General features: G+C 42.4%; 1 protein-coding gene across 13 annotated transcripts in view; it reads right to left on the bottom strand.

The window, feature by feature from the left end:
- LOC110491926 (sodium channel protein type 8 subunit alpha) overlaps positions 1-15,022 on the bottom strand; it is a 90,068-nt gene that overhangs the window by 64,093 nt on the left and 10,953 nt on the right. The window lies entirely within an intron of this gene.

Genomic DNA, 15,022 nt, shown 5'->3' with positions numbered 1-15,022 from the left:
AAACATGACAATTTGCATGAAACTTTAATGAGACCCTGTGTGCATTTGCAAAAGTGATATGTACCCTTGTGCTTTTAACAAGACAAGGCTTCCCTGCATTACGCCTTGCAGAGCATAGACCACGGACCAGTGTTTTAGCCCAAAGACAGAAGAGAGGAGATGAGAGGAGAGAGTGTCCCAGCCCCATTGGGAGACCTCAAACTGGGCTCCCCATCTAGTCTTTCACAGAGAGGAGATGAGAGGAGAGGAGAGGAGAGGAGAGAAAGAAAGAGAGAGAGGCCATATACCGCGAGCACACTATATCATCCTCAGCTGACATGCTCTAACATGCAATTTTGTATACATCCTGTACAGTTATGTATGAAATATTGTACAGTTATTATAGAAAAGTGCTATGGGGAATAATACTGTACAAGACACAGGATGGAAATCATATGACTTGTCTTGTTTCAGTCACATGGCTAGCATACCTTAATTTGATTGCAATTCAAATCAGAGCCTGATGTAAGTAAGGCAGGATTGAGTGATGTTGAGTAAGTCATTAACTACAGTACAGTGCTAACTACAGTACAGTGCTAACTCCTGGAGCTGTACTGTATGTACAGTATCAGTCAAAAGTTTGGACACACCTACTCATTCAAGGGTTTTTCTTTATTTTTACTATTTTTTCTACATTGTAGAATAATAGTGAAGACATCAAAACTATGAAATAACACATATGGAATCATGTAGTAACCAAAAAAGTGTTCATCAAATCAAAATAGATTTTAGATTCTTCAAAGTAGCCTCCCTTTGCCTTGATGACAGCTTTGCACACTCTTGGCATTCTCTCAACCAGCTTCACCTGGAATGCTTTTCCAACCGTCTTGAAGGAGTTCCCACATATGCTGAGCACTTGTTGGCTGCTTTTCCTTCACTCTGCAGTTCAACTCATCCCAAACCATCTCAATTGGGGTCTGGTGAAAACCTTGAATGAGGTGTGTCCAAACTTTTGTGTATATATACTTTAGACTGGTACTGTGTATATATATATATATATATATATATATACATATGGGTCAGGATAGCGGGCCACCGGCATTAATGCTGTCATATATTCTGAACATTACAAGCCAACCACACAGGTCCAGCTGTAGTGTGATACACTTGGACATGTACCAATTGCCATTTAGATATGCCAAGAATACCAATATGACATTACATTGGAAAGAAGCAGTTGCTTGTGCACACACACGCACACAAGTTGTGCTACATATGCACTTACATATAAGGAGAGACACATTTATGAACAAACACAATACACATATGCACACAAACACACATCACACCACCAACACACAGTCTCACACAGACACACCCGCATGCAAGAGACCTTTTTGTAACGCATGACTAAACTGCTGCAAAGCTACTGAAAATTTTATAATCCAGAGGAACAGGGAGAGAGACAGGCAGACCAAAAGGCTCTGGGCAGGCTAGAAGCAACTGCAGCAGCAGTAGTAGCAGTAGACTTGGTAGAGAGATAGGGGGGGGCAGGACAGAGGGAAGGAAGGAGAGTGGTGAAGGAGCGGTAAGGAAAGTCAGAGTTAGGAGGGGGGGATGAGAGAGAGAGAGAGAGAGAGAGAGAGAGTGAGAGAGAGAGAGAGAGAGAAAGCAGTAGCTCAAACAATGTAGCTCCAGGATTAGTGCTATCTGGAATCCTTTGCGATGTCCCTACCCTAAACCTTAACCCCTACCCTAACCTTAAGCATTACTCTTAGCTAACCCTAATATCCTCCACCCTTATCGTTTTAAATGTCAACTTTAATGGGGTAACGTCAGAGTTGGGACGTCCCAAGGATTCCTGATAGCATTGACCGTAGCTCCAGTCACCAGGCACTAGGCAGAGCAGAAGAGGGTTGTTTGCAGTAGCAGCAGCAGCAGGATATGCTTCCGAAGGACAGCAGTGGCCATTCAACCTCTTAAACTAGCCGGGCTAGCTGCTTAGTGCTTACATCCTCAATTCAACTCTTCTTCAATCAATCAATCCATCCATCCGCTACCCAGCCACCACACCCCTATGTCATTCACTCTCTCAGTTTCCATATGTCAAGCATCCTCTCTCTGTTTTTTTAATTCACCTAATTCCATTGTGGTCCTCTCTATGCAACATGGACTCAGACGTAACATAGTAAACATAAATTTGGGACTCTCTAATTAGTATGATATGTTACGTTTCATATGGTAGGTATTAATTTGTGGATGTCCATCATTCATTTCGTATGATGTGTTATGAATTACATTTCATATGATATCTTACAACTTCCAAATTCATACAATATGTTACAAATTTGCAGAACAGCTGATATGTTACAAATGGCAATTTGTTGCGGCTAACATTAGCTAGGTGGCAACGCTAACGTTAGCTCGGTGGCTAATGTTTGCTAAGCTAGGGGTTACGGTTATGAGTTAAGGTTAGGGCTAAGGTTAAAGGTTTAGGGTTATGGGAAGTGTTAGTTAATATGTTAAGTAGTTGCAAAGTAGTTAAAAAGTAGTAAAAAGTTGCAACGTTGATAATTAGCTATAATGCTAAAGTTGTTTGTGATGCACTGTGTGTGTAACTAGCTCCGCAGCCTTTTTTAGTGAAGACGCCCAAATAATAATTTCTAGTTGAAGGAACATATGAGACAAGTTGAGAAAATACATAATTTTCAAATGTAATATTTTGTTGATTCATACCCAAATTAATTTTATTGATTCATCTTAAATTCGTATTTGTGGCCAAAGCATAAATTGGAAGAAAAAAAAACCGAATTGGTCTTCTGACCAATCACATCAAATATTTTACGGAGCTGATCTGATTGGTCAAAAGACCAATTAGTGGGGGAAAAAAATCTGAATTGGCTGCCTGTGTGGCCAAAACAGACCGCCTTAAAAATGCTTTTGCCTCAGAGAATGATATCATCCTCCATCAATCAGCAGTCTAGACACATTCATATTTTTAATGACTGGTATACACCCACACCATTCTGTTTTTGGGGTACGCCCACACTATCCAAACGCAGAAAAGCTGTGGTATTTCATAGACATCTGGAAACAATGGACAGTTACTTTAAAGCTACAGTAATTTCCAGCAATTGCCATGGGGCTATAAAGAAAATGTGGAGTTTTAAAGCTAAATTCCTGCAATTCTGTCATGGCTTATGCCATGTTCATATGCTATCTGAGCGACTCAAACATAATAACTAAATCAATTGTATAATTTGAGGGGAGCGCATAACAAGCAAAGTTATTTGTAGAATTTTACTTTGCCTATGAGAACCATTAGCACAGGCAAGTCTGATTAGGCTTAGCTGTACCACAGCCTCTGCCATCGATAGAAACAAACAGAGCATGGCTTTGTGTCAGTGGTTGCACCTTTACAATGCAGAAAACCACTTGTCTCTAGCTCAAACCATTAAAAATTAATGACCTATTTTACCTGAGCTATAAAATAAAATTCTAGCATGGATTCGCGGGACGCTCTAAAAGGGTTACTCACACATTATCACAATCAATAAGGAATTATGAAAATAGTTTAAATAAATCTATTAATCTATAAAAAAAACATTTGTCACAGAAAATATATGATTGTAAGTCATTATAACTTCATGAGGAATCATGAAAAAATGACAGATAAGAGGTATATATTAGCTAAAGTAGACAAACAATTCTGCATATTTTTTCGTAATGAAGTTAATTTACGAAAATCACTATTTTACAAGCTACCTTGCTAGCTATCATTAGCCAGCTACATATACATTTAGTTTGCTATATGGGTGTTTGACATTTGTATGAATTGTAATTCACTTTTTAGGTACTCCTGAGCAAACCAGCAAACCATCTTGTGAAACACAGTGGATGTAAAGAATGTAGCTAAAGCATTTAATGTTACTGCAAATTGAATAACACAATTTTGTGAGCTTGCCTTGCTGTTCATAAAAAAAAGTCTGAATTTCTATCGCTAACATTAGAGATTGAAGATATCTGTCAAGCAATGCAGCTGAAGTAATGTTAACTAGCTAACTATTTTTTGCTTATTGTGAAGTGGAGGATAAAAAAATATGCCAATGGATGCATAGCAATGTAGCCAATATGTGTAGAGACCCTAAAATGTTTGGTATAAATAAACTCAGCAACTTCAGGACGCTGCCTTTCAAAGATAATTCGTAAAAAAAATCCAAATACACAGATCTTCACTGTAAAGGGTTTAAACACTGTTTCCCATGCTTGTTCAATGAACCAAAAACATGCACCTGTGGGAACGATCGCTAAGACACTAACAGCTTACAGATGGTAGGCAATTAAGGTCACAGTTATGAAAACTTAGGACACTAAAGAGGCCTTTCTACTGACTCTGAAAAACACCAAAAGAAAGATGCCCAGGGTCCCTGCTCACCTGCGTGAACGTGCCTTAGGTATGCTGCAAGGAGGCATGAGGACTGCAGATGTGGCCAGAGCAGTAAATTAAAATGTCCAAACTGTGAGACGCCTAAGACAGCGCTACAAGGAGACAGGATGGACAGTTGATCGTCCTCACAGTGGCAGACCACGTGTAACAACACTTGCACAGGATCGGTACATCCGAACATCACACCTGCGGGACAGGTACAGGATGGCAACAACAACTGCCCGAGTTACACCAGGAATGAATAATCCCTCCATCAGTGCCCAGACTATCCACAATAGGCTGAGAGAGGCTGCACTGAAGGCTTGTAGGCCTGTTGTAATGCAGGTCCTCACCAGACGTCAACCTCAACAATGTCACCTATGGGCACAAACCCATCGTTACTGGACCAGACAGGACTGACAAAAATTGGTCTTCACTGGAGTGATGGTCGGATTCACGTTTATCCTCAAAGGAATGAGCGTTACACCGATGCCTGTACAATGGAGCGAGATCAATTTGGAGGTGGAGGGTCCGTTATGGTCTGGGGCGGTGTGTCACAGCATCATCGGACTCAGCTTGTTGTCATTGCAGGCAATCTCAATGCTCTGCGTTACAGGGAAGACATCCTCCTCCCTCATGTGGTACCCTTCCTGCAGGCTCATCCTGACATGACCCTCCAGCATGACAATGCCACCAGCCATACTGCTCATTCTGTGCATGATTTCCTGCAAGACAGGAATGTCAGTGTTCTGCCATGGCCAGCGATGAGCCCGGATCTCAATCCCATTGAACATGTCTGGGACCTGTTGGATCGGAGGGTGTCGGCTAGGGCCATTCCCCCCAGAAATGTCCGGGAACTTGCAGGTGCCTTGGTGGAAGAGTGGGGTAACATCTCACAGCAAGAACTGGAAAATCTGGTGCAGTCCATGAGGAGGAGATGCACTGCAGTACTTAAGTACTTAATGCAGCTGATGGCCACACCAGATAGTGACTGTTTTTATTTTGACCCCCCCCCCCCCCCCCCTTTGTTCAGGGACACATTATTCCATTTCTGTTAGTCACATGTCTGTGGAACTTGTTCAGTTTATGTCTCAGTTGTTGAATCTTATTATGTTCATATAAATATTTACACATGTTAAGTTTGCTGAAAATAAACGCAGTTGACAGTGAGAGAAAATGTATTTTTATGAGTTTATTAGTACAGAACAGTGGTTTTAATTTTTTATTGGTTCCACTGGTTAATCATTAATTCCCAAGAAATGGCAGAAAATGAGTGAAAGGAATGCGACTGTTACATGTCAAACTGCTATTATGGAATGTCCTGATTCAGTACTACTCTACTTTGAACAATCAGCCTCCACTCTTCTGGGGAGGCTTTCCAGGAAATGTTGGAATATTAGTGAGGTCGGGCACTGATTGATATTGGCTCGCAGTCTACATTCCAATTACTCCCAAAGGTGTTCAATCGAGTTGAGGTCAGGGCTCTGTGCAGGCCAGTCAAGTTCTTCCACACCGATCTCAACAAACCATTTCTGTATGGACCTTTGTGCACAGGGGCATTGTGATGATGAAACGGGAACGGGCCTTCCCAAACTGTTGCCACAAAGTTGGAAGCACAGAAGATTCTAGAATGTCATTGTATGCTGTAGCGTTAAGATTTCCCTTCACTGGAACTACAGGACCTAGCCCGAACCATGAAAAATAGCCCCAGACCATTATTCCTCCTCCAACCACCAAACTTTACAGTTCGCACTATACATTGAGGCAGGTAGCTTTCTCCTGGCATCAGCCAAACCTAGATTTGTTTGTTGGACTGTCAGATGGTGAAGCGTGATTCATCACTTCAGAGAACGCGTTTCCACTGTTTCAGAGTTCAATGGCGGTGAACTTTACACCATTCTAACCGACGCTTGGCATTGCGCATAGTGATCTTGTGTGCAGCTGTTCGGCCATGGAAACCAATTTCATGAAGCTCCCCACGAACAGTTAATGTGCTGACGTTGCTTCCAGAGGCAGTTTGGAACTCGGTAGTGATTGTTGCAATTGTTGTAACAGCAGTCAAGTTCTGTGAGCTTGTGTGGCCTTGCCATTGTTGTTCCTAGAGGTTTCCACTTCACAATAACAGCACTTACAGTTGACTCGATCATCTCTAGCAGGGCAGAAATTTGCTAAACTTACTTGTTGGAAAGGTGGCATTATATGACGGTGCCAAGTTGAAAGTCACTGAGCTCTGCAGTTAGGCCATTTTACTGCAAATGTTACCCTAGGGAGATTGCATGGCTGTGTGCTCGATATTATACACCTGTCAGAAAGGGTGTGGCTGAAATAGCCGAATCCACAAATTTGAAGGGGTGTCCACATACTTTTGTATATATAGTATATGTTGCCCATATGGTTAGTATGCATTTTGCATGACAAATATAAGGAAAGCTGTTACTGCCGCCAGTATAGGCATTGTGAAAAACACAAGGCACGTCGTCAATGAATTGCGTGGTAGGCTATCCTAGCCGCTTCTGCTGTTCGCGAGTGAGTATTGTAGCGAAGTCCTATTCCATAGCGTTATTTATCTCACCCTACCGCTAGTTGCTCCGTTTTCGAGGGACACAAAAAAAATGAGGGGGAGGGGTGAGGGGAGAGTTATTGGGATTGAGTCTAAGTGTACCTCAAAGGTTCCTCACAGCGAAATGCATTTCAATGACATGGGCTTGGCTGCATCTAAGAGAGACTGATGCCACTCTTTCACGCATCCTTGCACACGTCTTCCATTTCCCCCCCCGCCTTCCTTTCCAGCCTCCCTCCCATTATACTGGGCTGGTAGTGACAAAATTCCACACCCGGGCACAAGCTAGTCTCGCATTACCACACTGCATTGTCTCGTTCATCACTCGGCTGTTGAGAACGGACGTGAGGAAATCGAGGCTAAACACAATCTAGCTAGCACAGCCTGGCCAATCCCCAACTCAACCCAGGACAGTATAGCATGGGCCAGCCCTAGCCCTAGCCCCAACACAACCCAGCCCGCATCCAGGTTGGCTGACCTGGTGTTCTGACAAACTGACCTACACACAGAGGGTGCGATACCCTTGAATGAAGATTCTCATCTGCGCCCCAAATGGCATCCTATTCCCTATATGTGCTCTGGTAAAAGTAGTGCACTATAAAGGGGATAGGGTGCCATTTGGGAGTGGGAACACACGCATCAGTATTCTCAGAGAGTCAGAACAGCGTCCCAGTATAGCCCAGCCCCAGCCCCCCCACACAGCAGACTGAGGCTGAGTTAGAGTGCTGCATCATCAACCATCAGCCAGCCAGACTGTTCGTTGGCCGGCCCTTCCCTCTCTCTCTCCCAGTCTCAGTCTTGACACACTCTAACAGAGCCAGTACTGTGTCAGGGGAGGGGAGACAGACCAGCTTTCTCCACATTATATTCTCCTCACATCCGTCCATCCATCCTCCATACACAGGCTGTTGGTGTGTTTCCTTCATTTGCTTATTATTCCCCAAAGCAATAACATGATCTCTCATGACTACTAGCAATAAAATGGTGTTCTCCCATCATGGCTGTAGTATTCTCGCGAGCCATACGCGACTCTCCAGCTGAGGAAACTGTAGATAGGCTACAGAGATGGAAGAATCTTAGCCCAGGGAGGATCACTTCCCTTTCATTAGCTTTTGCCCCTTCAAGCAGTAACTGTTTTCACATCATGGCTGTACAGGGATGCTATAATCTTAGCCAAGGAGGATCCATTCCCTTTGGCAGTAGCACAAGACTTGATGCTAGCCATAATCAGATTCCCCTGTTAGCTGAAAGCTGAGAGGGGTGTTGATAAAAGGCTGGGAGGGAGAGTGGTTGTAAAAAAGAGGTTGTCTAAAATAGCACCCTATCCCGTATATATTACACTACGTTTGACCAGGGCCCATAGGGATCTGGTCAAAAGTAGTGCACTTTGTAGGGAAAAGGTGGCATTTCAGACATAACCTAAAACAGAGATGAAAAACATAGATCTCGTTCCTCCCTGCATTCACGTGAGAGAGAGGCAAGAACAGAGTGGCTGGGCAGTGGATTATAAACTGGCTCGCCTTCCCTCTACTGGCCCTGTGTCTGTTTTTCACATTTCATCAGGAGAACACAATTTCTGTCTTGTGCACTGAACTTGTTTGTTACATAACTGTCAGCAGTACTAGATAGAGAGAGGGAGGTAAGTGAAACACACATATACTAGAGCACGCGGGCTCTTTAGAATATCATTTAACATAATTCTACATCATCCAATACAATAACTTCCATAGAGGTTAGCTATAGATGGGCTCTAAAGTGTGACCATTTTGGTCGCAAACGCTCCTAAAGATTTAGCTGTAAGACCTAGAATATTTATTTGGGAGAACGATGTATTACTTTTTCTTTAAACAAACGTTTTGCTGGGTAGTTGGCGTTAGCTAGCGCTATTCGGCTGTACCTGCGCCCAAAATCTGCTATTTCTCCTTCGCCATAATCTTCTTTTTAAATGGTGAGCCAACATGTTGTCAGCACTTTTGTTACCATGATTGATCAAAACGCGTTTTCTCATGGTTCTCTATTGTCCTTCTGCAGCAGATAAGCGATTCGAGCAATTTAGTGATCAATTTGTTTGGAACATCGAATCACAATAAAATGGCAGTATCGTCTAGCAATATATATAGAATCGTGAGAATTGCAACATATATCATATTGGCACATAAGTATGAAAATAATAATTTGTATCATGATGTCCCTGGAAATTCCCAGCCCTAATTAGTAGAGAGAAAACGGATGATTTCTAGCCCACACTGTTCAAAATATATGACCCATATAACCGGCGCTGTGTTTTTTATTACTGTAACGCATTGGCGACTTTTACATTCATAAACCAAGTCGCGGGCCGTTCTAAAACTACTTGCGGGCTAACCATTTGTTTACATCTTATTCAGTTATCAAGCTAATAACATGGTAACTTTACCAGTGTATCCGATCATTTGGGAGCACAGAAAGAAAGGAAACGGGATAGCTTCATCAGGAGATCAATGACTGCACCAGATTTGCCAGTTCTTGCAGTGAGATGTTACCCCACTCATAGTAATTAAAGAATGAATGACTGATCTCTTGCATGTTGTCACTCACAACAGTGATGTTCTTATAGAGACAGTGTTGCATGACATTGAAAATGTACCTCAATAGGAAAATAGTAGAAACCTATTCCACCAATGACTTTGTAATTTCAATGACAGGTATTTATATTAACGTTTTAGCTTTTTATAATAAACCATGTATTTAAAGGATGATTCCTTAAAGGATGGTGCAGGATGTGCTCGAAAAGTAGACCGAATTCCTATAGGCCCAATATAAGCCTTATCTCAGTCAATTTACAAACTCTGCTTATCTGGAGCTCCTAAATTGTATGTTATGCTCCTAACTTTTTTATGTTGGGAGCACCAGTGCTACCAATTACTTGGCTAAAGACCCAAAATCAGGGCCTGTATTTATGAAGGGTCTTAGCGTATGAATGCTGATCTAGGACCCCCGTCAATGTAATATCATTCATTATGATCTATAATAGTCAGGAGCCATTTTACATTTACATCGACATAGTTAAGACTGACGAAGGAGGGAAGTGGACAGCACTTCAACCAACATGAGACAAGGTGCAGACAAAAATCATAACATCAGAAGGTGCGACTCTCGCTCTTGTGACCTCACCTCCATTGATTTGTACAGTTTTTCTCCATTTTCATTTAGGTCGTGTAGAAGATATCCATGATGAGAGAGGAGGATGGGACCCCCTTGTCTCTTTTACAGCTACACTCTTAGAAATATCTAGCCTATATCAACATGCATGATGACAAAAAACATTTTCAAGGCCATGCTTACACTTGGAGCGGCAGGTAGCCTAGTGGTTAGAGTGTTGGACTAGTAACCAGAAGGTTGCAAGATTGAATCCCTGAGCTGACAAGGTAAAAATCTGTCGTTCTGCCCCTGAACAAGGCAGTTGTTCAGGCCGCCATTGAAATTAAGAATTTATTCTTAACTGACTTGCCTAGTTAAATAAAGGTAAAATAAAAAACACACCAACAATACAACATACATCACTCGTCACAAAAACCACACTGCTTGTTTAAGTCAGCTAGCTAATGCATTTCTGCTGGTTTGCGTTGCCGTATTTCTTCTGCAGGAAAACATTTTTGAACAATTAGAAAAGTCTGTCATCTGGAACATCAGTGTTTCAACAAACAGTGTCTGCCATTAACCTTTTCCCAGTAGCCCTCTAAGCCATTGGGGAGAGGGAGTGAGAGCGAGGTGGACACAGAGAAGAGGGTAGAGGAGAGATGGGGGAGACAAGCAGGTACAACAACTGAACCTCAACAACTAGAGTATTCTAGAGTAATCTGCACTCAAGCACACTAAAACTTTAATGCCTTGGGGACAGTGGGGACAGGGCATTGTACAGAATAATAATAATAATAATACAACATATACTGTATGTAGCTTTCAGGGGTGTACCGGTTCACCAAACACACGATTCAGTAGGTAATGTGGTTTTGAGGTCTCATTTCGGTACAGCAGGAAAATGAAATGCAATTCACAATGTTCAGCATTCACAATTTCCATGACATTTACTGTTGTGACCAGGTTGTTATGTTGGGCCTCTCAAGTTGCCACTCTGATTCTGCGTTAATAACCATGTGGGAGATGCCAGTTGTGAAGTTGTAAATACGAGTTGGATACATTCATGTGATTTGAACTCGTTGAGAAACGTCAATTGGCTAACGCCCAAGAAGCTGTGTCACCCATAAACTATAAGCACAGGTATCACGCTTGTAAACAAATGATAGAGTTCAAAAACCACATTCATAGATTGCTTTTTATACATAATTGCATTTAACTGCCAAAAATGCTGTTATAGAAACCATTTCCTCAGTAGGTGACGTCAGAGGTCACCATGTGGGAGAAGTGGGTGCTCAGGATGATAGACGAGTTTGCCACTAGTAATTACCAGTTTTAGAGCCGTTCAAGTGGATTTTTACCAATCATTTGTGGTAAATTCCCACTTCCCACTTGGTTTCGAATGCACCATGATCGTGTCTGTAGAACGGTACATCTCCCACTCTGGGGTAATGGGAATGGCTGTCACTGTTAAGTACGCACAGGGTGCTTTGGCCAATTCATTGAAAACCTATGCTTTGGTTTGTGGGTACTACCTGTTTGCTGGGTACTACCATGCACAAAGTAGATGTCCTAACCCACTTGCCAAAAGTATAGTTTGTTAACAAGAAAATAGTGGAGTGGTTGAAAAAACGAGTTTTAATGACTCCAACCTAAGCGTATGTAAAACTTCCGACTTCAACTGTATATATTATTTTCTAGGCTGACCTATTGTTGAGGCCCTTGAGTTTTTCTGTATTTATTCGGGTTCAGTGCGGACCGAACCAAGAACCGTGTACCGAACAGTTCGATACGAATACGTGTACCGTTACACCCCTAGTAGCTACTGTGCACAGACCAATCACAAGCCAAAAAGCAACTCCTGTACCACCAGTTTACACGATGCCATGATCATTTGTGTCATGGGTTTATAATATCTGGAATTGAATAATAATATATACAAAGTGGGCCTTACAGTAAATGTGTCGGCTACAGTATATCATGTGACTGAACAACCCCTTTATGTGGTTTAATTAAATATCTCAACTGGACAACGTGTCAGTATTTTGATATAAAAATAATTTCTTAAATATGCATAAAATATCTATACTGACATCAAACTGTCAAAACCACCAAAGCCATCGATGACAGGAATCCTGTCCTCTAAACCAACTGAATAAGGTTAAAACTCATTGACAATGCCGAACCTGCACAGAAGCTGACTCATTCTACACAGGACAGGACCTGAGTCATGTTGCTTACTATGTTGCTTACCTTCGGGAAAATATTCAGACCCCTTGACTTCTTCCACATTTTGTTACATTACAGCCTTATTCTAAAATGTATTCAATAGTTATTTCCCACTCAATCTACACACAATACCCCATAATGACAAAGCAAAAACAGGTTATTAGACATTTTTGCAAAAAAATAAATAAAATGGAAATAGACATTTACATAAGTATTCAGACCGTTTACTCAGTACTTTGTTGAAGCACCTTTGGCAGCGATTACAGCCTTGAGTCTTGGGTATAATGCTATAATCTTGGCACATCTGTATTTGGTGAGTTTCTTCCATTCTTCTCTGCAGATCCTGTCGAGCTCTGTCAGGTTGGATGGGGAGCGTTGCTGCATAGCTATTTTCAGGTCTCTTCAGAGATGTTCGATCGGGTTCAAGTCCGGGCTTCAATGCTGCACTCAAGGACATTCAGAGACTTGTCCTGAAATCACTCCTGCGTTGTCTTAGCTGTGTGCTTGGGTCATCATCCTGTTGGAATGTGTACGTTTGCCCAGTCTGAGGTCCTGAGAACTCTGGAGCAGGTTTTCATCAAGGATCTTTCTGTACTTTGCTCCGTTCATACTTTCCTCAATCCTGACTAGTCTTCCTGTCACTGAAAAACATTCCCACAGCCTGATGCTGCCGCCACCATGCTTCACTGTAGAGATGGTACCAGGTTTCCTCCAGACTAGACACTTGGCATTCAGGCAAAACAGTTTAATCTTGGTTTCATCAGATCAGAGAATCTTGTTTCTCATGGTCTGAGAGTCTTTAGGTGCCTTTTGGCAAACTCCAAATGGGCATTCATGTGCCTTTTACTGAGGAGTGGCTTCCGTCTGGCCACTCTACCGTAAAGGCCTGATTGGTGGAGTGTTGCAGAAATGATTCTCCCATCTCCACAGAGGAACTTTGGAACTCTGTCAGAGTGACCATCGGGTTCTTGGTCACCTTCCTGACCAAGGCCCTTCTCCCCTGATTGCTCAGTTTGGCCAGGCGGCCAGCTCTAGAAAGAGTCTTGGTGGTTCCAAACTTCTTTCATTTAAGAATGATGGATGCCACTGTGTTCTTGGGGACCTTCAATGCTGCTGAAATGCTTTGGTACCCTTCCCCAGATCTGTGCCTCAACACAAACCTGTCTCGGAGCTCTACAGACAATTCGTACATGCCTACACGTACACTACGGTCACAAGACAGAGGCCTCCTTACTGTCCCTAGAATTTCTAAGCAGACAGCTGGAGGCAGGGCTTTCTCCTATAGAGCTCAATTTTTATGGAATGGTCTGCCTATCCATGTGAGAGACGAAGACTCGGTCTCGACCTTTAAAACTCATCTCTTCAGTAGGTCCTATAATTGAGTGTTTAAAAAAAAAAAGTATTTCACCTTTATTTAACCAGGTAGGCTAGTTGAGAACAAGTTCTCATTTGCAACTGCGACCTGGCCAAGATAAAGCAAAGCAGTGTGACACAGACAACAACACAGTTACATATGGAGTAAACAATAAACAAGCCAATAACACAATAAACAAGTCAATGACACAGTAGAAAAAAGAAAGTCTATATGCAGTGTGTGCAAAAGGCATGAGGAGGTAGGCAATAAATAGGCCATAGGAGCAAATAATTACAATTTAGCAGATGAACACTGGAGTGATAAATGAGCAGATGATGATATGCAAGTAGAGATACTGGTGTGCAAAAGAGCAGAAAAGTAAATAAAACAAAAACAGTATGGGGATGAGGTAGGTAGATTGGTTGGGCTATTTACAGATGGACTATGTACAGCTGCAGCGATCGGTTAGCTGCTCAGAAAGTTGATGTTTAAAGTTGTGTGGGAAATAAAAAGTCTCCAACTTCAGTGATTTTTGCAATTCGTTCCAGTCACTGGCAGCAGAGAACTGGAAGGAAAGGCGGCCAAATAAGGTGTTGGCTTTGGGGATGATCAGTGAGATAGATGTACCTGCTGGAATGTGTGCTACGGGTGGCACTGTGATAGACTGCATCCAGTTTGCTGAGTAGAGTGTTGGAAGCTATTTTGTAGATGACATCGCCGAAGTCGAGGATCGGTAGGATAGTTAGTTTTACAAGGGTAAGTTTGGCGGCGTGAGTGAAGGAGGCTTTGTTGCGAAATAGAAAGCCAATTCTAGATTTGATTTTGGAGATGTTTAATATGAGTCTGGAAGGAAAGTTTACAGTCTAGACAGACACCTAGGTATTTATAGTTGTCCACATATTCTAGGTCGGAACCGTCCAGGGTGGTGATGCTAGCCGGGCGGGCGGGTGCAGGCAGCGAACAGTTGAAAAGCATGCATTTGATTTTACTAGCGTTTAAGAGCAGTTGGAGGCCACGGAAGGAGTGTTGTATGGCATTGAAGCTCGTTTGGAGGTTAGTTAGCACAGTGTCCAAGGAAGGGCCAGAAGTATACAGAATTGTGTCGTCTGCATAGAGGTGGGTCAGGGAATTGCCCGCAGCAAGAGCGACATCATTGATATATACAGAGAAAAGAGTCGGCCCGATAATTGAACCTGTGGTACCCCCAGAAAGAGAGTGCCAGAGGTCCGGACAACATGCCCTCCGATTTGACACACTGAACTCTGTCTGCAAAGTATTTGGTGAATCAGGCGAGGCAGTCATTAGAAAAACCAATGCTATTGAGTCTGCCGATAAGAATACAGTGATTGACAGAGTT

Source organism: Oncorhynchus mykiss, chromosome 16 (genome assembly GCF_013265735.2).
Source record: "Oncorhynchus mykiss isolate Arlee chromosome 16, USDA_OmykA_1.1, whole genome shotgun sequence".
Taxonomy (NCBI): Eukaryota; Metazoa; Chordata; class Actinopteri; order Salmoniformes; family Salmonidae; genus Oncorhynchus; species Oncorhynchus mykiss.
Note: the sequence above shows the minus strand (reverse complement) of the source record. Positions and strands in the feature narration are given on the sequence as shown.